The sequence below is a fragment of the Panthera pardus genome, unplaced genomic scaffold (genome assembly GCF_024362965.1).
Source record: "Panthera pardus isolate Hobbes unplaced genomic scaffold, ASM2436296v1 HiC_scaffold_1, whole genome shotgun sequence".
Classification (NCBI taxonomy): domain Eukaryota; kingdom Metazoa; phylum Chordata; class Mammalia; order Carnivora; family Felidae; genus Panthera; species Panthera pardus.
Genome location: NW_026526654.1, coordinates 81,602,027 through 81,623,623, shown reverse-complemented (window position 1 = coordinate 81,623,623; position 21,597 = coordinate 81,602,027). Strand labels below are relative to the sequence as shown.

The following is a 21,597-nucleotide window of genomic DNA, read 5'->3' as shown; positions in this document are numbered from 1 at the left end:
ACGAAACGGATTTTGTAATAGGGTCGTTTCCTTTGCACTCACATCAAAGTCTGAGACCGAGCTCAGAAAATACGTCTACTGCAACCCTGAGTGGGAACGGCGACTTCGTTTTCTTTACCTTAACTTCTGACGGCCTGCAAAGCTATCTAAAACAGCTTCATGTTATCTGTGATTCAAACAACACTCGTTGGCATCGAAATCACTTTTCATTTTGCATATAAGCACGGTTTGGCTTATAATTTTAGGTTGATACTTTAAGAAACATGACCAAGTCTGCAGCAAAAACTGACTTCCAAAGCCATTCGGTGTTCAAGCACAGTGGTTGAGAGCAGTTCTTCTCATTCGGAAAGATCTCAAATCAGCCCAAACCTCAAAAGACTGGAATAGAATTTTACTGTTACTACTAGGCCACTGAACCGCAATGTGGTGGGGCAAGTCCGGGTTTTCGGCTTCTACTTCTGATCAAAATTCACGCAGCTAACAATGACTACGTCCACAGGAGCAACACGACCAGTTCTGTATTTCATGCGACGCTCAAATGTCCTCTGCAAAATACCTGCTGATAAATACAATAAATAACCCTATATTTTGGCCACTTTACATTTCCACAGTTTCGTAAATTTGCTCACCTAAGCCGTTTTCTGTTAAGAGACATATTTTTACTTCCATCAATTGTAACGCATCTTAACCGATCCCACCTCTCGGGTCATACAAAATTAGTGTTTTCTGAACTCTTTGTAAATATTTTTGTCAGCAGTTATTCCATGAGCACTATCATTGAAACTAATTCTTCAAAAACTTCAAGCTTAGACTTGACTTCTTGAATAACAATAACTGAGCTGTGTTGGTAACCTCTGCCAATCCGCAAAAGCCAGGGAAAACCACGCGAAATCATTCGCTTTGTTTTTTAATTGATTACTAATGTTCTCAACCCTTGCAGCAACTGTTCTTGCCAAAAGGCTAATAGCTTTAAACAAGTTTATTCTCTCCAGACACATTTCTTTGGCTACTACAATCAAAGGCGATTTAGTTAAGGCACCATCAGTAGTAAATGACTTCCTTACTTGACTAACAAATGAAATACTCGGAAACTGAATCTGGGCACAGTCTGATTTTCATTTTTAATAATTCTGTGAAGAAATTCTGCTGTGGCTAAGATATTCCTTTTTCAATTTTCTAATTTTTCTGGCCACTGTTTTCCTGTGAGTTGGGAATACTGTGATGACTGATTAGTCTGGTAATGTCAGCATATACTGTATTTCCTTAGCACAGCTATAGTCTCACCGCATAATAATCAATGCTTTGTCATCTAATTTGATAATCTATACTCCAGTGTACTTTAGAAGTCTAACATGTTGGAGCACCTGGGTGGCTTAGCCAGTTGAGCGTCTGACTCTTAATTTCGGCTCAGGTCATGATCTCACGGGACTCCACGGGTTGTGGGATCAAGCCTCACATCGCTGAGCTTAGGATTCTCCCTCTTTCTCCCTCTGCCCCTCTTCCCCATTTGTGCATGCTCTCACTCTCTCTAAAATAAAAAATTAAAATTAAAAAAAAATAATAATAATAATAGGGGCACCTGGGTGGTCCAGTAGGTTAATTAAGTGTCTGACTTCAGCTCAGGTCATGATCTCACAGTTCGTGGGTTCAAACCCAACATCCGGCTCTGTGCTGACAGCTCGGAGCCTGGAGCCTGCTTTGGATTCTGTGTCTCCCTCTCTCTCTGCCCCTCCCCTGCTCGCACTCTTGTCTCTCTCTCTCTCTCTCAAATAAACATTAAAAAAATTTTTTTTTTAGTAAAAATAAAAGTATAACATGTCAAGTCCATTTTTCTCATCTTTTGTTTCAACATGATGGGTACGTGCTGATAATAAAGTAGAATGTCATAGTACAATGATATACAAGCTACTTGAAACAGTGATTATAGTGCACCCAAGTAGTGCAAAACAGTGAGAATGTCACAAAATCTCAGTCCCAATGACTCAAGCTCACAAAAGCAGCCATAAAGAATATGTAAACAAGCGTGTGTGCCTGTGTTCAAATAGACCTTTATTTATGGACACTGATAACAGAATTTCATTTAATTTCCACACGTCACAAAACAGTATTCTTCTTTTGACTTTTTTAACCATTAAAAAAATGCAAAAACCGTTCTCAGTTCATAAGCCATTCAAAGACAAGTGGCAGTCTGGATATGGCCCCTAGATTGTACTTTGCTGAGTCCTGCTTTCCACTTCTATCTTAAGAATCCAGAAAAATACAAGCAAATTAAACAGCAAGGAAGTAAAAGAGCATAATAAAGTTAAGAGCAGAAATCAATAAGCTAGAAATAGAAGAATAAAAAAGTTTCAGTGGAGCCAAGCTGGTTCTTCAGAAGTACCATCATAATGAATATATCTCTAGTGATATTGACCGAGAAAGGGAGAGAGAAAAAAAGATTAACAAAATCAGAAATAACGGAGGGGCTAGCACTACAAACTTTAGAGATATTAGAAGGCAAATGAGGGCTTAATAAAATATGCAAATGCTACACAAAATACCAAAACTTACTCAAGAAGAAACAGAGTGATTAATCTGAATAGTCCTATATCAACCAGTGATACTCAATTTGAAATTTAAAATCTTCCCCCAAAAAACAAACAAAAAACCCCTCCAGATCCAAATGGCTTCACTAGTGAATTCTCCCAAAGCATTAAAGGAAAAAATAAAACCAATTCTAAACAAATTCTCAGAAAAAAGAAAAGGCGTGGGGCGCCTGGGTGACCCAGTTGGTTGAGCATCCAACTCTTGATTTCAGCTCGGGTCATGATCCCAGGGTCATGGGATCAAACCCCTCATTGAGCTTCACGCTGAGCAAGGAGCCTGATGTGTAAGATTCTCTCTCTCCCTCTGCCCCTCTTCCCCGCTCATGCTCTCTCTAAAATAAAAAAAAAAACAAAAATAAATTTTAAAAGGAAAGAAAGAAAAAAGAAGAGGCAGAAAAACTTCCAACTCCTACTTTAAGGGCAGCATTATCCTGATAGCAAAACTAAACATTATAAGAAAAGAAATTTACATAGCAATATCCTTCAGAAACACAAATACAAGAATCTTTAAATTTTAGGTAGTCAAATGCAGTAATACATAAAAAGGATAATGCATGATGACCAAAGAAGGGTCAATACCAAAAATTCAAGATGGTTTATATTAAAAACCAATCAACAGGATTTTAAGAGACTAGAAATGAAATGTATGATCATCTCAATAGAGGCATAAAAAGCTCTGACAAAAAATCAACACCATTCATAAGAACTTTTAGCAAACTAAGAAGAGAATTTCCTCAGCCCAATAGAGTATTCACGAAATCCTTACATCTAAAATCATATTTATTGTGAAAGACTAAACGCTCTCCCCAAAGATCAAGAAATAACAAGCCCAGTATATTTGCTCTCATTCCTTCTATTCTACATTAGAACTAGAGGTTCTAACCACTGCAATAGGCAGGAAAAAAAAATAAAAGGCATACAGATTGGAAAAGAAGTAAAGTTGCTTTTATTCATACACAACCTGATTATTAATGGAGAAAATCCTAGGGAATCTACAACAGCTACCAGAATTAGTGAGTTTTGTAACTCAAAATTTATTTTGTAACTCAGAAGTTATTATGCTGCAGGACACAAGGTCAATATAAAAAAAAATCAATTGCATTTCTACATACTAACAATAATTGAAAACAAAAGTTAAAAAACAAAATCACCAAAAAATATGAAATATTCAGGGATAAATTTAAGAAAATACATTCAAGAATGTAACATGGAAAACTACCAAATATTGCTAAGAGAAGTTAAGGATGACCTACATTAATGGACATATGTATGTTCACACATTAATGAACTGAAACGTTCAATGTAGGTAAGATGTCAATTCTCTTGAAAGTGAGCCATAGTCAATACAATCACCATCAAAATTCCAGCAGCCTTTCTTGTAAAAACTGACAAGCTGATTTCAAAATTTACGTGGAAATACAAAGGGCAGAGAATAGCCAAAACGGGTTAGCAAAAGAGTAACGTAAGACAACTTATACCGTCTGTTTCCAAGATTTACTATAAAGTTGCAGCAATGAAGACAGTGTGGGATTGGCATACAGACAGACTCACAGACCAATGGAACAAATTAGGCAGTCCAGAAAAAGATCCATACATATATGGCCAATTAATTTCTGACAAAGTTCTCAAGGCAAGTCAACAAGGACCAATTTTTTTTTTCGAAAAGGGGTGCTGAAACAACCAGATATCCATATGCAAAAGGAACCTGAACCTCCACTCTTATCTCACATCATATACAAAAATCATCTCAAAATGAATTGATGACCTAAACATAAGTTAAAACTATAAAACTTTCAGAAGACAACCCAACCCAAGGTATGGAGGGGGGAGGGGGCACCAGGTCCTCAAGCCCCAGTTCCCACAGGGCATAATGAGTCAGCTGACATCTTTATGTACAGTAGGTTGCATTACAGAAGAATCTTCAGTTAGGGAACCCAATCTATTATATTGAACAGCATATGCAGGTCTTGTTCCAAAGGAAGATCTTCTTTCCTCCGGGCTATAAGCAAGCCCAACCTTTGCTCTGGAGGAAGACACAATATCTACTTTTCAAGGCTGTTCAACTTCGTATCAGCTTTCAACCTGGGGAGCCCCCTTGCCTCTTCTATGTTGAATCTTTTGTGTGTGTGTCTATCACATGTCTTTCTCTTTCTTGGTTTACTCCCTTACTTTTATAAAGCACATTTTCTTTCCATAGATGGGAGGTAGAGTTTTTGAGATTTTATTCTACCTTTATTCTACCCTCACACGTTTGTCATAGTTTGATTAGCTACTGAATTCTAGCTTGGAAATAATTTTCCTTCAGAATTTTGAAGGCACTGCTTTATTGCCGTCTAGGCTTCAATTAAGTTGGGAAGACTGAAGTCATTCAAATTCCTGACCCTTTATAGATCACCTGTTTTTTCCCCTTTCTGCAAGTCTGCAGGATCTTCTCCTTGATCCAAGCTTTCTAAAATTGTTGATGATGTATTTGAAATGGGTCTACGTGGGGGAAAGATCCAACATGGTGGAGAAACAGGAGACCCACAGTTCCCTTGTCCCTCAAACACAGCAGTGTTGAGGCCAAAGGACTTTGAATTCCAAGAGTCCGGGCTGCAGAGTGGCAGAGACACTGGGACAACCTGGCGGGCCACAGGTGTGTGACTGTGAACTGGGAGAGAGAAAAGGGGTGCGTAGGCCGGAAGGGGAGGGATCCCCTTCTGCAGAGTAACGAAAGGAAGAGAAAGAGAGGCTGTGAAAGTGTAGGGCTGTATCTGGACAAGAGAATTACCATGGACCAGGGATGGAGAAGGATCCAATCTCTAACTGTGGGGCGTTCTCCAGACTGGGCCAGCTGCCCGGTTTGCACACCTGGGGAGGAGGGGAGCCTGCCCCTGGCTCGGTAACTAGTTCAGAGCTGCAGTCCACAGTAGGAGAAAGCAATCCCTCTCTGGAGTGCTGTGGGAAGAAGGAATATAACCATCCAAAGGACAAAGACTGCCTGCGACCGCCAGCCAGAGGCCATATATTGGCGGAACCGGGGGCACTCGGAGAGAGCCCCTTGAGGACATCGGGGGTTTCAATCCCGGCTGAGCACCAGGGAGGCGCGGGAGTCGGCAGAGAGGGACAAACTGCCTCGTTCGCCCCGCGGCCCAGTGAGGCTGGCCGAAACTGAGTGGTTTGGGACACCGGTCGGGGGAGGAAAGACTGAGGGGTCGCCATTTTTCTCCCCACCACCAACAGGGTGGGGCTTCAGGGAAGGGACAGCGGGTCCAGAGGGCAGGCGGTACCCCCTACACCAAGCCACGCCCCTCCACGCCGGGTAACTGCGTATCCACCGGAGATTGACACTGACCAACCAGACAGCCCCCCCCTCCAGACAAGGCACCCAGCGGTTTTGCATTTTCTGATTTAATTCTTGGACAGTTCTTCTTACATACATCTTTTTTTTTTCTTTCTTTTCTCCTTCTTATTTCTTCCTCCTCTAGTCTGGTTATTCTGGTTGTTGGTTTGTTTAAGCAGATATATGTAATCTATTCTCTTTATACCTGTTCTATATCGCCTTATTTTCCTCTCTCTCTCTCTCTCTCTCTCTCTCTCTCTGGATTAAGCCATATAGTTTCTCTGCCTGGTCAATTTTCTTTTCTTTCTTTTTTTCCCGCCCGTCATTTCTCTTTGTATGGGATAAGACCTCTTCCACCAACACTGTTCCCACCACCACCACCACCCCCCCATTGGTTTGTTGTTGTTGTTTGTTTGTTTTTCTCCAGGGCTACTTCAATGAACGAATCAAAGCACACCTGGTGGGGGGGTCCAAAACATCACTACGAATAGGGAGATAAAGCAACCAGAATCCCAACAACAGAGAACAAGCAACACACTCCAAAAAAACACCTCCTGAAGGGCCAGGCCCAGGACAGCGTATGACCCCTCTTTAATACACTACTGCTCGCAGGTGCAGGACACATAACAAGCTTTTAAAACACATAAGGGACAGAAAACTAGCCAAAATGACGAAACGGAAGAATTCTCCTCAAAAGAAATTCCAGGAAGAAATGACAGCTGAAGAATTGATCAAAACAGATATAAACAATATATCTGATCAAGAACTTAGAATAATAGTCATAAGATTAATTGCTGGGCTTGAAAAAAGCATAGAAGACAGCAGAAAATCTATTGCTGCAGAGATCAAGGAACTAAAAAATAGTCATGATGAATTAAAAATGTTGTCAATGAGGTGCAAAATAAACTAGAGGCAATGGCAGTGAGGATTGAAGAGGCAGAAGGGAAAATAAGTGAAATAGAAGATAAAATTATGGAAAAAGATGAACCTGAGAAGAAGAGAGATAAAAAAAATTCTAGGCCACGAGGGAGGAATTAGAGAACTAAGTGATTCAATGAAATGTAGTAATATCCTTAGCACAGGAATTCCCGAAGAGAGAAAGGGGTCGAAGGTGTACTCGAACAAATCATAGTCGAGAACTTCCCTAATTTGGGGAAGGAAACAGACATTGAACTCCAGGAGGCACAGAGAACTCCCTTCTGATGTAACAGGAATTGATCTTCTGCACAACATACCGTAGTGAAACTGGCAAAATACAAAGATAAAGAGAGAATTCTGAAAGCAGCTAGGGACAAAAAGGTCTTAATCTACAAGGGTAGACATGTAAGGGTAGTAGCCAAGCTATCTACTGAAACGTGGCAGGCCAGAAGGGAGTGGCAAGAAATAGTCAATGTGCTGAATAGGAAAAATGTGCAGCCAAGAATCCTTTACCCAGTAAGGCTGTCATTCAGAATAGAAAGAGAGATAAAAGGGGCGCCTGGGTAGCTCAGTCGGTTGGGCATCCGACTTCAGCTCAGGTCATGATCTCATGGTTCGTGGGTTCGGGCCCCACGTCGAGCTCTGTGCTGACAGCTCGGAGCCTGCTGTCTGCTGCGGATTCTGTGTCTCCCTCTCTCTCAGGGGTAAGTAAACATTAAAAAAAAAAAAAAAAAAAAAAGTAAAAAAAAAAAGAAAGAAAGAAAGATAAAGGTTTTCCCAGACAAACAAAAACTGACGGAGTTCATCACCACTAAACCAGCCCTACAAGAGATCCTAAGGGAGACTCTGTGGTGGAATGTTGCAAAGATCACAAAGGACCAGAGACATCACTACAAGCATGAAACCTACAGATAACACAATGACACTACGTCCATATCTGAATAAGTCCATATTTGACACTAAGTCCACTGAATATAAATGGACTAAATGCTCCAATAAAAAGACACAGGGTATCAGAATGGATAAAAAAAACAAGACCTATCTATTTGCTGTCTACAAGACACTCGTTTTAGACCTGAGGACACCTTCAGATTGAAAGTGAGGGGATGGAGAACCATCTACCATGCTACTGAAAGTCAAAAGAAAGCTGGAGTAGCCATACATATATCAGACAAACTAGATTTTAAACTGAAGGCTGTAACAAGAGATGAAAAAGGACATTATATCATAATTATGGGATCTATCCATCAAGAAGAACTAATAATTATAAACGTTTATGCAACCAATTTGGAAGCACCCAAATATATAAAATAATCACCAACATAAGCAATCGTATGTGGTAATTGCAGGGAACTTTAAAACTCCACTTACAACAATGGACAGATCATCTAGGCAGAAAATCAATAAATCAAAAATGGCCCTGAATGATACACTGGACCAGATGGACTTGACAGATATATTCAGAACTTTTCATCCAAAAGCAGCAGAATACACATTCTTCTCAAGTGTACATGGAACATTCTCCAAGATAGATCACATACTGGGTCACAAAACAGCCGATAAATATAAAAGAACTGAGATCATACCATGCACATTTTCATATCACAATGCTATGAAACTGAAAATCAACCACAGGAAAAAGTCTGGAAAACCTCCAAATGCATGGAAGTTAAAGAACATCCAACTAAAGAATAAATGGGTCAACCAGGCAATTAAAGAAGAAATTAAAAAATATTTGGAAACAAATGAAAATGAAAACACGACAATCCAAACCCTTTGGGATGAAGCAAAGGCAGTCCTAAGAGGAAAATGCGCTGCAATCCAGGCCTATCTTAAGAAACAAGAAAAATCCCAAATACAAAATGTAACACAACACCTAAAGGAACCAGAAGAACAGCAAAAAAAAAAAAAAAAAACAAAAAACAAAAAACAACAACAACAACAAAAACCAAGGCCAGCAGAAGAAGAGAAATAATAAAGATTAGAGCAGAAATAAACAATACAGAATCAAATAAAACATAGAACAGATCAATGAAACTAAGAGCTGGTTTTTTGAAAAAGTAAAAATGGATATGCCCCTAGCCAGACTTCTCAAAAAGAAAAGAGGACCCACATAGATAAAATCATGAATGAATTTGGACTTATCACAACCAATCCCTCAGAAATATAAACACCTATCAGAGCATACTATGAAAAATTTTATGCCAACAAACTGGACAGCCTAGAAGAAATGGACAAATTTCTAGCCACCCACACGCTACCAAAACTCAAACAGGAAGAAAAAGAAAATTTAATAGACCCATAACTAGTGAAGAAACTGAATCAGTTATCAAAAATCTCCCAACCAATAAAATTCCTGGGCCAGATGGCTTCCCAGGGGAATTCTACCTGAGATTTAAAGCAGAGTTAATACCTATCCTTCTCAAGCTGTTCCAAAAAATAGAAACGGAAGTTAAGTTTCCAGATTCATTTTATGAAGCCAGCATTACCTTGATTCCCAAACCAGAGACCCCACAAAAAGGAGAATTAAGGCCAATATCCCTGATGAACATGGATGCAAAAATTCTCAACAAGATACTAGCAAATCAAATTCAACATCATATAAAAAGAATTAATGGGGCACCTAGTGGCCCAGTCGGTTAAGCGTCAGACTTCGGCTCAGGTCATGATCTTGTGGTTCCTGAGTTCAAGCCCCATGTCAGGCTCTATGCTGACAGCTCAGAGCCTGGAGCCTGTTTCAGATTCTGTGTGTGTCTCTCTCTCTGCCCATCCCCTGCTCGCACTCTGTCTCTTTCTCTCTCAAAAATAAATAAACATCAAAAAAAAATTTTTTTTAAGAATTATTCATCATGATCAAATGGGATTCATTCCAGGGCTGCAGAGCTGGTTCAGTATTCACAAATCAACCGATGTGATACATCACATTAACAAAAGAAAGGATAAGAACCATATTATCCTGTCAATAGATGTAGAAAAAGCATTTGACAAAATACAGCATACTTTCTTACTAAAAACCCTCAAGAAATTCAGGATAGAAGGAACATACCTAAACACCATAAAAATCATATATGAAAAGCCCACAGCTAATATCATCCTCAATGGGGAAAAACTGAGAGTTTTCCCCCGAGATCAGGAACACAAAAGGGATGTCCACTCTCACCACTGTTGTTTAACATCGTGTTTGAAGTCATACCTCAGCAATCAGACAACAAAATGAAATAAAAGGCATCAAAATTGGCAAAGAAAAGTCAAACTTTCACTTTTTGCAGACAACATGATACTCTACATGGAAAACCCAAAGGACTCCACCAAAAGTCTGCTAGAACTGATACATGAATTCAGCAAAGTCGAAGGATACAAAATCAATGTACATAAATCAGTTGCATTTCTATACACCAATAATGAAGCAACAGAAAGAGAAATCTAGAAGTCGATCCCATTTACAATTGCACCAAGAACCATAAAATACCTAGGAATAAACCTAACCAAAGACGTAAAAGATCTGTATTGTGAAAACATTCCATGCTCATGGATTGGAAGAATAAATATTGTTAAATAAATATTGTTAAAATGTCAATATTATACAAAGCAATCTACACATTCGATGCAATCCCAATCAAAATTGCACCGACATTCTTCTCAAAGCTAGAATAGTATACACACACACACACACACACACACACACACACACACACACAATGGAGTATTACTCGGCAATCAAAAATAATGAAATCTTGCCATTTGCAACTATGTGGATGGAACTGGAGGGTATTATGCTAAGTGAAATTAGTCAGAGAAAGATAAAAATCATATGACTTCACCCATATGAGGACTTTAAGAGACAAAACAGATGAACATAAGGGAAGGGAAACAAAAATAATATAAAAACAGGGAGGGGGACAAAACAGAAGAGACTCATAAATATGGAGAACAAACTGAGGGTTACGGGAGGGGTTGTGGGAGGTGGGATGGGCTAAATGGGTAAGGGGCATTAAGGAATCTACTGAAATCATTGCTTCACTATATACTAACTAATTTGGATTTAAATTTTAAAAAATAAAGTTAAATTAAAAAAAAAAAAAAGAATGAAACTAGACCACTTTCTTACACCACACACAAAAATAAACCCAAAATGGATGAAAGACCTAAATGTGAGTGAGGAAACCATCAAAACCCTAGAGGAGAAACAGGCAACAACCACTTTGAACTCACTCGCAGCAATTTCTTCAACATGTCTCCAAAAGCAAGGGAATTAAAAGCAAAAATGAACTATTGGGACCTCATCAAGATAAAAAGCTTCTGCACTGCAAAGGAAACAATCAACAAAACTAAAAGGCAACCAGCAGACTGGGAAAAGATATTTGCAAATGACATATCGGATAAAGGGTTAGTATCCAAAATCTATAAAGAACTTACCAAACTCAATACCAAAAAACAAATAATCCAGTGAAGAAATGGGCAGAAGACATGAATAGACATTTTTCCAAAGACGACATCCAAATGGCTAACATGAAAAGATGCTCAACGTCACTCATCATCAGGGAAATACAAATCAAAACCACACTGAGATACCACCTCACACCGGTCAGAGTGGCTAAAATTAACAACTCAGGAAACAAGAGATGTTGGTGAGGATGTGGAGAAACAGGAACCCTCTTGCACTGTTGGGGGGAATGTAAACTGGTGCAGCCGCTCTGGAAAACAGTGTGGAGGTTCCTCAAAAAATTATCCAAAGGATACAGGAGTGCTGATTCAGGGGCAGATGCACCCCAGTGTTTATAGCAGCTCTTTCAACAATATCCAAATTATGGAAAGAGCCTAAATGCCCATCAACTGATGAATGGATAAAGAAGATGTGGTTTATATATATAATGGAATACTATTTGGCAATGAGAAAGAATGAAATCCTGCCATTTGCAGCAACACGGATGGAACTGGAGGGTATTATGCTGAGTGAAATAAGTCAATCAGAGAAAGACAGATATCATATGTTTTCACTCATATGTGGAACTTCAGAAACTTAACAGAAGACCATGGAGGAAGGGAAGGGGAAAAAAAAATAAATACAAACACAGAGAGAGGGAGGCAAACCATAAGAGACTCTTAAATACACAGAACAAACTGCAGGTTGATGGGAGGGGTGGGGGAGAGGGGAAAATGTTTTAATTAAAGTATTTTCATTCTCACACTTCCATCATTCTCTCATAATGCTCTTTTTTCTTCTAGGAGTTGTGAATTCCTGAAATTAGATATTTATTTTAGAAACACTGAAGCAGCCTCAACAACAGCAATGTGAACAAAATAACACCAATTAGAACAGTGCTGGCAAAACAAATCAGATTTAAGCATTTTGTCCCACACTGAATTCGACCAATGTGGTCCAGCCTCTACATATATTTTTCTTTAAAGTTTATCAAAATCACCAAAGTCCAGTCTATTTCATGCAATGACTACTATAAATCCCAGCAATTAAAAAAAAAAAAACCCATAATCACAACTGCTAGAACTACCACATCTTGAAGTATGTTTTAGTAGGAATAAATTGACCTAACTTGTGAGCCCCAGTCAGCAAAACAGCTAACTTTGAAAGCCACAATACCCATCTCTTTATGATGGGTTATACTCTCAAGGACTATAGCTTGCCATGAATAATCGAGAATATGATGCAATCAAAAACCCAGAGACAAGAGGAAAATGTCTGTAGCAATGAAGCCTTTTTGTTTCCTTACCTAAGCTCACTTCTCAAATACTTGGGAAACAGAAAAATGACTGCGCATACAAAATAAAAGAATCTAAATAGATAATCCTAAGAGCTTAAATGTTTCTCAGAAGTAGCCATCATAATAATTTCTGCCCATGGATTAAATTCTTTAACATACTGAAGCAGCAGATAATGTTTACCATCTGCCAGTCTGTCTCAAGATGGCAGCTTAAACCATAAATTTTATTGGGGCTCCCGGGCGGCTCAGTCGGTTAAGCATCCGACTCAGTTTCAGCTCAGGTCATGATTTCATGGTTTATGGGATTGAGCCCCATGTCAGGCTCTGCACTGACAGCACAGAGCCTGCTTGGCATTCTCTCTCTCTCTCTCTCTCTCTCTCTCTCTCTCTCTGTCCTTCCTCTGCTCTTAAAAAAAAAAAAAAAAAAAAAAAGAATTACAAAGTTAGAAAGGGACTCAAAAGGTCATTTATTCCATCTCCATACCTTCAAATAGGACCTCATCAAACAATCCATAGCAAAAGAAACATAAAGACATCTAGTGGAGATTAAATAACTCACCTTAGAAAACTATTCCTTTTTTTTAAAAAACCTCTCCCATAATCTACGCCTTAAATTTGTCTAGCTAGTGACTGTATACACCTAACTTTGACTAAGTATTCTAAGGCATTCTTTCACTAGGTCTACCATATATAAAATAGTTATTAGGAGAAAACAATGTCTGAAATAATAATGAGTCCCAGGTGGCTCAATCGGTTAAGCATCTGACTCCTGATTTTGGCTCAGGTCATGATCTCGAAGGCAGTGAGTTCAAGCCCCACATCAGGTTCTGTACTGGAGGTGCAGAGCCTGCTTGGGATTTTCTCTCCCTCTCTCTCTCTGCCCCTCCCTTGCTTGTTCTCTCTCTCAAAATACATAAATAAACTTAAAAAAAAGAAATAACGCTGAGTACATTAAAATATACATATTTCCATTCACAAATAGATGCTCAAAATTAGTAACATGATAATCTAAATCAGTCCAGAAATGAGATCTCATCAATTGAAGTTTAGGGCTATCGGGATCTCAAATCATGCAGCGCAATTCCCAATTTCTTTGAAGATGAAACCAAGGCAAAGATGTTATTCCTATTAATGGTCTATAAAAGAACATCGTATAGCATTTAAGGAAGCCTTACTTAAAAGAATTGACAAATCTTTTTATTGATCAAATCATTATTTTGTAATGGAACCACTGCCTGATCTCCCTGCTTAATATAGTCAGGTAAAGTCACAGGACGTGGCCTCTTGTCAAACAGAACCGACAATCCTGGCATATTGTTGCTAAGGGGGAGAAAGGAAAGTAGCCTTCAGTTACTGAGCACTTAGGGTTTACCTCCATTAAACCGTCCAATCTTCCCCAAAATCCTATAAAATAGTATTAACATCTTTTTTTTAATAAGGGTACAGGTTTGGAAACTTGTCTGTGATTACACAGAAAATAAGTTGTAGTTCCAGAACTGGACAACAGATATAACTGGCCCCTTCTACTCTTACCACGTGCAGTAAACGATCCTTGGAGAAATGTTCTCTAGAAAAGAATATCACTGTACATACTGCAAAAATCAAAGTATTAATCCAAAGAAGCCATAAGGGCTTTCTAATTTTACTGTGATATTTACACAAAATAGATAATCATTATCAGTTAAATGAATAAATCTAAAGTTGTTGGTTGTTGAGGAACAATCAATCATAAGTTCTTGGCCTGGATTCTCTTTAGTCACACATTAGGCTACTGGTCTATTTTAAGCTCTCCTTTAGTAAATCAAAATTTAAGGGGGGGGTAAAAAAAAAAAAATCACACAACCTTATGTTTTGCTGTCATTGAAAATTACCAAATTCTAATCTCAGCTCCATGAAACCATTCTTAACCTGTCCTAGCTCAGTGACTATTCCAAAACCCCACCATTCTCCTTTCCCACCGAACGCCCCACCCCCATCTCCTCTCATCAATTGACCTTGACTCCTATCTACCTCTTAGAGAACATAAGCTTTGAACTCTTGAACCTTTTACCACCCAACCTATAAATATCCATATCTATTCTCACTTCTTTTCTTCCTTTTTCAGTGCATCTCTCCTCCTGTCTACACTAGCACACTGCCTAGGATCACAGCTAGCTAGCACTTAGTTGATACTTTAAAAATGTAACAAACTAATTCTAGACTGATTCTTCCAACTCTGCTCGTCCATCGTTCCCTACATTTTCAGAGATAGATCATCCACTATCTCCTCTCTCTCATCTCCTACATCTTCAAACATTTCCTCTTCATTGGCTCTTTCCCTAACAGCTCATCAGTCTTTAAAGAAAAAAAAAAACCTACAAACCTTTTTCAGTTACTGCTTTATCCCTTTCTTTCCTTCAGAGTCAAACTTCTTTAAAGAAAAGTGTGTCTGGGGATTTTATATTAAGGAAGTACTGTCCATTTCTTTTAAGCAGGATAATAGTACAGTTTTTTTTTTTTTTTTAAGAAAGAATCCTTAAAAAAATTTTTTAAGTTTATTTAAGTAATCTCTACACCCAACGTGGGGCTCGAACTCACTGCCCTGAGGTCAAGAGTCGCGCTCTCTACCAGCGGAGCCAACCGGGCACCCCAAACAGATATATATTGAAAACAATTACAGATAAAAAGATATGATACCTGAGCTTAGCTTTAAAACAATCCAAAAATAAATAAATTAATTAATCAAAAATAAATAATCCAGTTGGGGGCAGGGGTTATAGATGAAACAAAATTGGTGATGTGCTCATTCTTCAAGCTTAGGTAATGACTACATGGGACTCATCGTTCTATTTTCTTTTGTATTTGTATTATTATGGAAAACGCAAATTTTTTTTTCAAGTGGCTTAAGCTCACATTCCTCTTTCTCATTTTTGCAAAGTTTAGAAGTGATTTGAAGTCACCAGATCCACTGGGTACGTTTCAATCTTTACCTTACTTGCCCTCTGCAAGACACATGATACTCTGGACCATTCCTGCTTCTAACTTTCCTCTCGTTTGTCATTTGTTATGCATGCCTGCTCTGATTCTTCTCTTTCTCTGCCTCCCAATCTCTCAGTCTCATTTGTGGGCATTTCTCCCACTTGCTTTCAAACATGGTCCTCCCTCCCCTCCTCACACACACACACACACACACACACACACACACACACACACACACCCCATAAATGCTGCTGCTTCCCAAACTTATTCAAACTTTTCCTTTTTCGTTTCTATATATTCCTATGTGAGCTGACTCATTCTCTCCTTTAATTCCAACTACTTATGCACATGCAAACCTCCACCTCCAGCCCTGAACTCTCTCCTGAACTCCAGATCCAAATGCATCCTTACCTGAATATCCCACAAGAACTTTGAATGAATACTCAAAACTGAACTGATCTTTATCTTTCACCCCATCAAAACTCTGCTCCTTTTCCTCTCGATCAATGGTTTTATTATCCTTTCAGACATCCTAGGCAGAAAACTAGGAATCATTTGTCTTAAGGTTCCAAATATGTCTAGCCCCCAATTTAAATCGTACCAATTTTATCCCTTAAATACTTCTACAATCCCTGTCTTTCCATAACTCCAACTGCTTAGTTCAGACTCTCTTCATTTTTCCACTGTATTTTTTTCCCCTAAAACTGATTGCCCCACACCACTCTAATTTCCCCTCTCTTGGGTCTATTCTTCACACTTTAGCTGGAGTTATCTCTCTAAAATACAAACCCAGGGGCGCCTGGGTGGCTCAGTTGGTTAAGCATCCGACTTCAGCTCAGGTCATGATCTTACAGTCCATGAGTTCAAGCCCCACATCGGGCTCTGTGCTGACAGAGCAGAGCCTGGAGCCTGCTTCAGATTCTGTGTCTCCCTCTCTCTCTGCCCCTCACCTGCTCACGCTCTGTCGCTCTCTGTCTCAAAAATAAATAAAAACATTTAAAAAAAATTTTTAAATACAAACCCAATTAACACCACTACTCCATTTGAAATTCTTCCATGGTTGCCCCATGATGAAAAACAAAAACAAAAACAAAAACTTCCAAACTCTTTATCATGGTACCAAGTACTTTAATATCTGGCCTCTCCCATCACTATACTGCATTCACTCTGGAACTGGGGCATCAGAATGACCTAGGATTCTCCCAACAAAACACTCAAATATATCCTTTGCTTTTTGTTGTGCCATTTGCCTAGAATGAGTTTCCTCAACTTCCCTCCAGTGAAAGCCTACTCAACCTTCTTTAACGCGGATCAAATGTAACATCACACTGGAAACTTCCCCTGATCTCCTTAGAGTCAGGGTATTTCTACCAATGGGTACAGAGAACAGCCATCAGTGGCTGAGATCACGACTTAGATGAGTTAGACCCACTTGGGTTGAAATCCCAGGTTCAAACCTTATAAGGTACGACTCTGGACAAAAATCTTTAAGCCTGTTTCCTCATCTCTGAATAACAGTAGTTAGAGATTTTTATGAGGATTAAATAATGGACTACATACAAAATAATGTATAGTGCCTCGCTGAGATTAGGTAATCAATAAATGTTACTGTTATATTGCGATTTATTCCCACTCTGGGCTCCTATAGCTACTTGCACCTATCTCTGTCATACCGTTACGATAACATGACTGTTTGCCCATACAGAACACATCATCTTTTTATTCCCACTATCTGGCATAATGTCCACAATTTAACAGGTTTGTTAACAAACCTTGGATAAATAAATAAAACACTTCCAATCCCTATAGTATTAAGGCGTCAAATTTTTTACTAACGGTCTTACTAGATTTAAGTTCCATCTCCTTGTACAAAATCGGTAATTTAAGTAAAATTCACAGGCCAGTCTCATTTTAATGGAGGAAAATAGGAATTTTGTAGTGGCCTTATGTTGTTTACTTGTTGAAAACACACCCACAAAATAAACCCGCTGTGCTACCAACGATTTTTCTGCATACTATATAAAATACCAAATTTCTAGGATGGTTGTCTCCCTGTTGAAAAAAATTTAAAGGTTTTCTAAATCTGTGTCAGCTTCCTTACCACCAGGACCTAAGCCAACCCTAAGGGCTAAGGTGTATTACAGAGTTGCTGTTTCGTTTTGTGTTGTTTGGGCAATTTTCATCCTGAAAGCACGTTCCTGAGAAATTCTGAAGAATACTGAAATAACCAAAGAAAATAATTAGTACCCACTGCTAAAAAGCAAAAAAAAAATCAATCAATAAATAAATAAATAAGAAAGAAAAGTCTGTGCTTTAAAAATTCCAGTAATTTAAAGTTAAACTAATCTTCAAAATACAATCAAAATATGTGCAGGCAGCGGCCAAGCTAGTAAGTGGGAAGGTGGGGGTCCTCATTTTGCGATCTTAACCCTCAATAAATACAATGCAAAAGGCAAAACGGTTATGGAAAAAAAAAGATACTACTATGTAAAAGCATGGTCTCTACTTCTACACTTGACCTTTAAACATTAATGCCTTTTGAATAATAATTAATTAGGGGCTTAATATGCAAACACCTCTGAGCTACTTCAGAATAATCATGAATAAAAGCCTAGAAACCACACGTTCTCAGGAAAAGGAGAAAGGCCTGTTAAAAAAAAAAAAAAAAAAAATTTAGTTTCTCAGGTCTCGCATCAAATGTGTGCCATACATACGGTTCGGCACCGAGAGGCAGCAACCTGGGAGGGTCACAGGCGCCGCAGGCCCGAGGCCCTGCGGCTGGGGTGGCTGCTCATCCCTGAGACTTACGCGGGGCGGTGGCCCAGCCCAGCCGGGGTGGGGCTGAGCGCTGTCAGCCCGGGCGGGCCCAGCGGCGGGCCACCCAAGTCTCACCTCCACTTCCCTTTCCCAGCGCAGAGCCCAGTTCCGCGACCACCCAAGAGCCCCCGCACCACAAAGACAGATTTTTTTTCTCGCCCGGTCCGCTCAAAGTTTATCGTTCTCTGCCAGCGGTCGGGGCCGCCGGGCTTTGTAGTTCGCCGGTCCAGGCCACCCCGCCGAGGCCGAGAGCCTGTGCAGCCGCTAAACTACAATGCCCATAATGCCCCGCGAGCCTGGCGCTCCCACGGCCCTCCTCCTCCCCTCCCGGCGCCCCAGGACCGCGGCACTGCCCTGGCGGCGGGAGACCGGGTGGGGCTGTCCACCTGAACACCCCACCACCTGCCCTCCTGCCCGCGGCGCTCTCCCTCGGATTCATTACCTAGGTGCCGCAGGTCGGCCGGCTGTTGGTGATGCGGTCCGGGTGGGGGTGGGGCACAGGCCGCCGCCGCCGCCGCCGCAGCCGCCGCCGCGGAGTCCGTTAGTTCCCGACGTGCGTGAAGAGGCGGTGGCGGCGGCGTACGGTTGCCATGGCAGCCGCGGACCGAGCGGTGGGGGGCGCGCGGGGACTCCAAGACAACTCGGGGGAGGAGCCTGGGAACCCCACCCGGGTGCGGGGGAAGGGAGGCGCCTGGGTGCTTCGGGGGAAGGCGGGAGACTGTGACATTGAGGAGGGCGAGTGACTAATGACTCGGTGGGGCCGGATGAGCCCTGCTGCGGCAGCGTCCAATCCCCTTGGCATGACGCGTGTCCTGTGCCGTCGGCGGAGCGCTTTGGTGCCCGCTCTAATCCGAGAGGGTGCCTGTGGCGTCAGAGGAAGGAGCGCCCCAGCGGCTCAGCGCCGGCTCTTTAAAGGTCGTCTGGCCCGGCCCCTCCCCCGCCGCCTCGGCCGAGTGGCGGGGTGGGACCCGAAGCCACCCTGGGGCTTTTCACCGGGAAAGTCGCAGTCTCTCACACCTTTCTGCCACTCTGAGGAGTGGGCTAGAAATGAATCCGTTAGTAAAAACGTAGTGCCTACAGCCTTTAGGCTCATTCGGGAGGTTTGAGAACTTGTACGTGGCCGTGATTTCAGCTGAATTTTTGATGTGTAGTATTTCTTAGGTAACCGTTTGCGGACTCTCCAGGACCCACCTGAGAGATGCGGTGCCGTAGAAACTGAGGTCAAGCGCAAGGGCTTCCGAAACCCGCTTCTGGGTTCACGTCCTGCCCCTATATACTTGGTAGCTGATAAACGGGGGGGGGGGGGGGGGGGGGGGGTGCAATTTCTTTACCCCCTGTGATGCTGACAGTTTTAATCTGCAAAATGCAGGTAATGGCCAGCTCCCAGTGCTTGTGAGAAATAAAAAAACATTAATGCTGATGAAGCACTGTAAAACAAAGACTGGCATTTAACAGTAACTTTTAAATCTTAGTTATTCAACGCTTCCTGATAAGAATCAGAAGAGTGGGTAGCCTGGAGGTGAGGGTGGGACTTTTTTTTTTTAGAGGGGAGGAGGAGGGGGAGGAGGGGGGGGTGGGGGGGGGCAGAGACAGAAAGGGAGAGAGAGAATCTTGAGCAGGCGCGCCGCTCAGTGCGGAGCCGGAGGTGGGGCCCCATCTCCTGACCCGTGAGCCAAAATCAAGAGTCAGATGCTCAACAGACCGAACCGCCCAGGCTCCACTGAAGAGGGAATTTTCCGCGGTGATGCAGAAGATGTGTATCATGCTTAGCGCTTGGGTTACAGAGGCCTGTGCATTTGTCAAAACTCATGGAATGGTGCAGGTAATGAAATGCGTGCATTTCACTGTGTGTGAATGTACCTCCAAAAAAGAACATAAGAATATTTTTTTAAGACCTGCCTTCGCAACTTTCGAATAGACAACACAGTGCCATTAACTGTAGTCCTGCTGTACGTTACATCCCCAGGAATTATTTTATAACAAAATTCGTACTCGGTGACCCCCTTCACCCATTTTGCACCCCCGCCCCCACCTCTGGCAACCACCAATTTGTTCTCTGCCTCTGTAAGATTGTTATTACAGCGGTAGACTCTAATAGCGACCACAGAGATATTCTGCAGCCAATCTCCAGATTTTGCAAATGAGGAAAATGAGACCTAGAGATTTAAGTAAATGGGGGAAATTACTGACCCTGTCGTTTTCTAGCAATAAACGTCTCTTGAGAAATTATGATTGAAAATAGCAAGCTACTGTGTATATCACCCAGTTCTCAGTCGGGGTCACCTTGTCCACAAAAATCTTGTTGAGATTGACTCAAGTCCCTTTTCCACCTCCTGTGGAAAGGCCAGTGTCTTCTCCAAGATTGTACATCCCCCGTGGGGGGCAGGGGAACTTACCATCACAGGGTCACTTCTGGCTCTGAGTTCTTGCTTTCTCTGAACACAGGGACTCTCTCACATCTCGCCTTCTGCAACTCTTTTCTCTCCTGCTGACCCAGTGTGGAAATCAAACACTTTTCTTTGGCTGTGTGTGTGTAGCAGGCTCCTCTGAAGGTTTGGAGCAACTAAAGGGTTTTAAATGAAGGATGTAAATAGCCTAAAGTTAGAAGTCCATGGTCTTGAAAGGCCTTCAGTATCACAATGGCATTGGTGTCCACCAACCCCTCCCCCATCCTTTCTCAGCATAAGCTGCCACTCCCCACTAATCAACATCTTCCTGGTCCCATCCCTCTCCCTTCCTCTTTTCTCTCTTTATACAGTACTTTTAGTTATCTCTTTCTCCTAATCTGTACCTTCTGGACCACCTTCCACTCCTAAACTGTTTATCAAAGTGTTTTCCTACACAAAATATTTTCCCCAAGAGGAACTCTAGTGCCAGCTATTAAAAGCATATGTTGCAACACAGTATATATCTGCATATTCTACTTGATTCGGTCCACAGTATACTCAGTAAATATGAAGCTTGTGCAGAAACAGAAGCAAAAATTAACCATTGGGGCCTCAACACGATAAAAAGCTTCTGCACAGCGGAGGAAACAATCAGCAAAACTAAAAGGCAACCGACAGAATGGGAAAAGATATTTGCAAATGACATATCAGATAAAGGCTTAGTATCCAAAATCTATTTAAAAAAACTTACCAAGCTCAACAACCAAAAAACACATAATCCAGTGAAGAAATGGGCAAGAGACATGAATAGACACTTTTCCAAAGAAGACATCCAGATGGCTAACAGACACATGAAAAGATGCTCAATGTCACTCATCATCAGAGAAATA

General features: G+C 41.0%; 1 protein-coding gene across 7 annotated transcripts in view; it reads right to left on the bottom strand.

Annotated features, from left to right (window-relative positions):
* The window catches only part of KATNAL1 (katanin catalytic subunit A1 like 1), a 101,094-nt gene extending 81,934 nt beyond the window's left edge, over window positions 1-19,160 (bottom strand). The window contains exons 1-2 of one of the 7 annotated variants that reach the window (XM_019447869.2): window positions 18,763-19,160; window positions 17,605-17,721 (exon numbers count right to left, since the gene is read on the bottom strand). The gene's annotated coding sequence lies outside the window, so the exon portion shown is untranslated. Of the gene's footprint in view, window positions 1-17,604; window positions 17,722-18,217; window positions 18,559-18,762 lie in introns of those variants that run through there. The other 6 variants (XM_019447866.2, XM_019447865.2, XM_019447868.2 and 3 more) reach the window with 6 other exon arrangements.
* Between the last annotated feature and the right edge of the window lie 2,437 nt (window positions 19,161-21,597).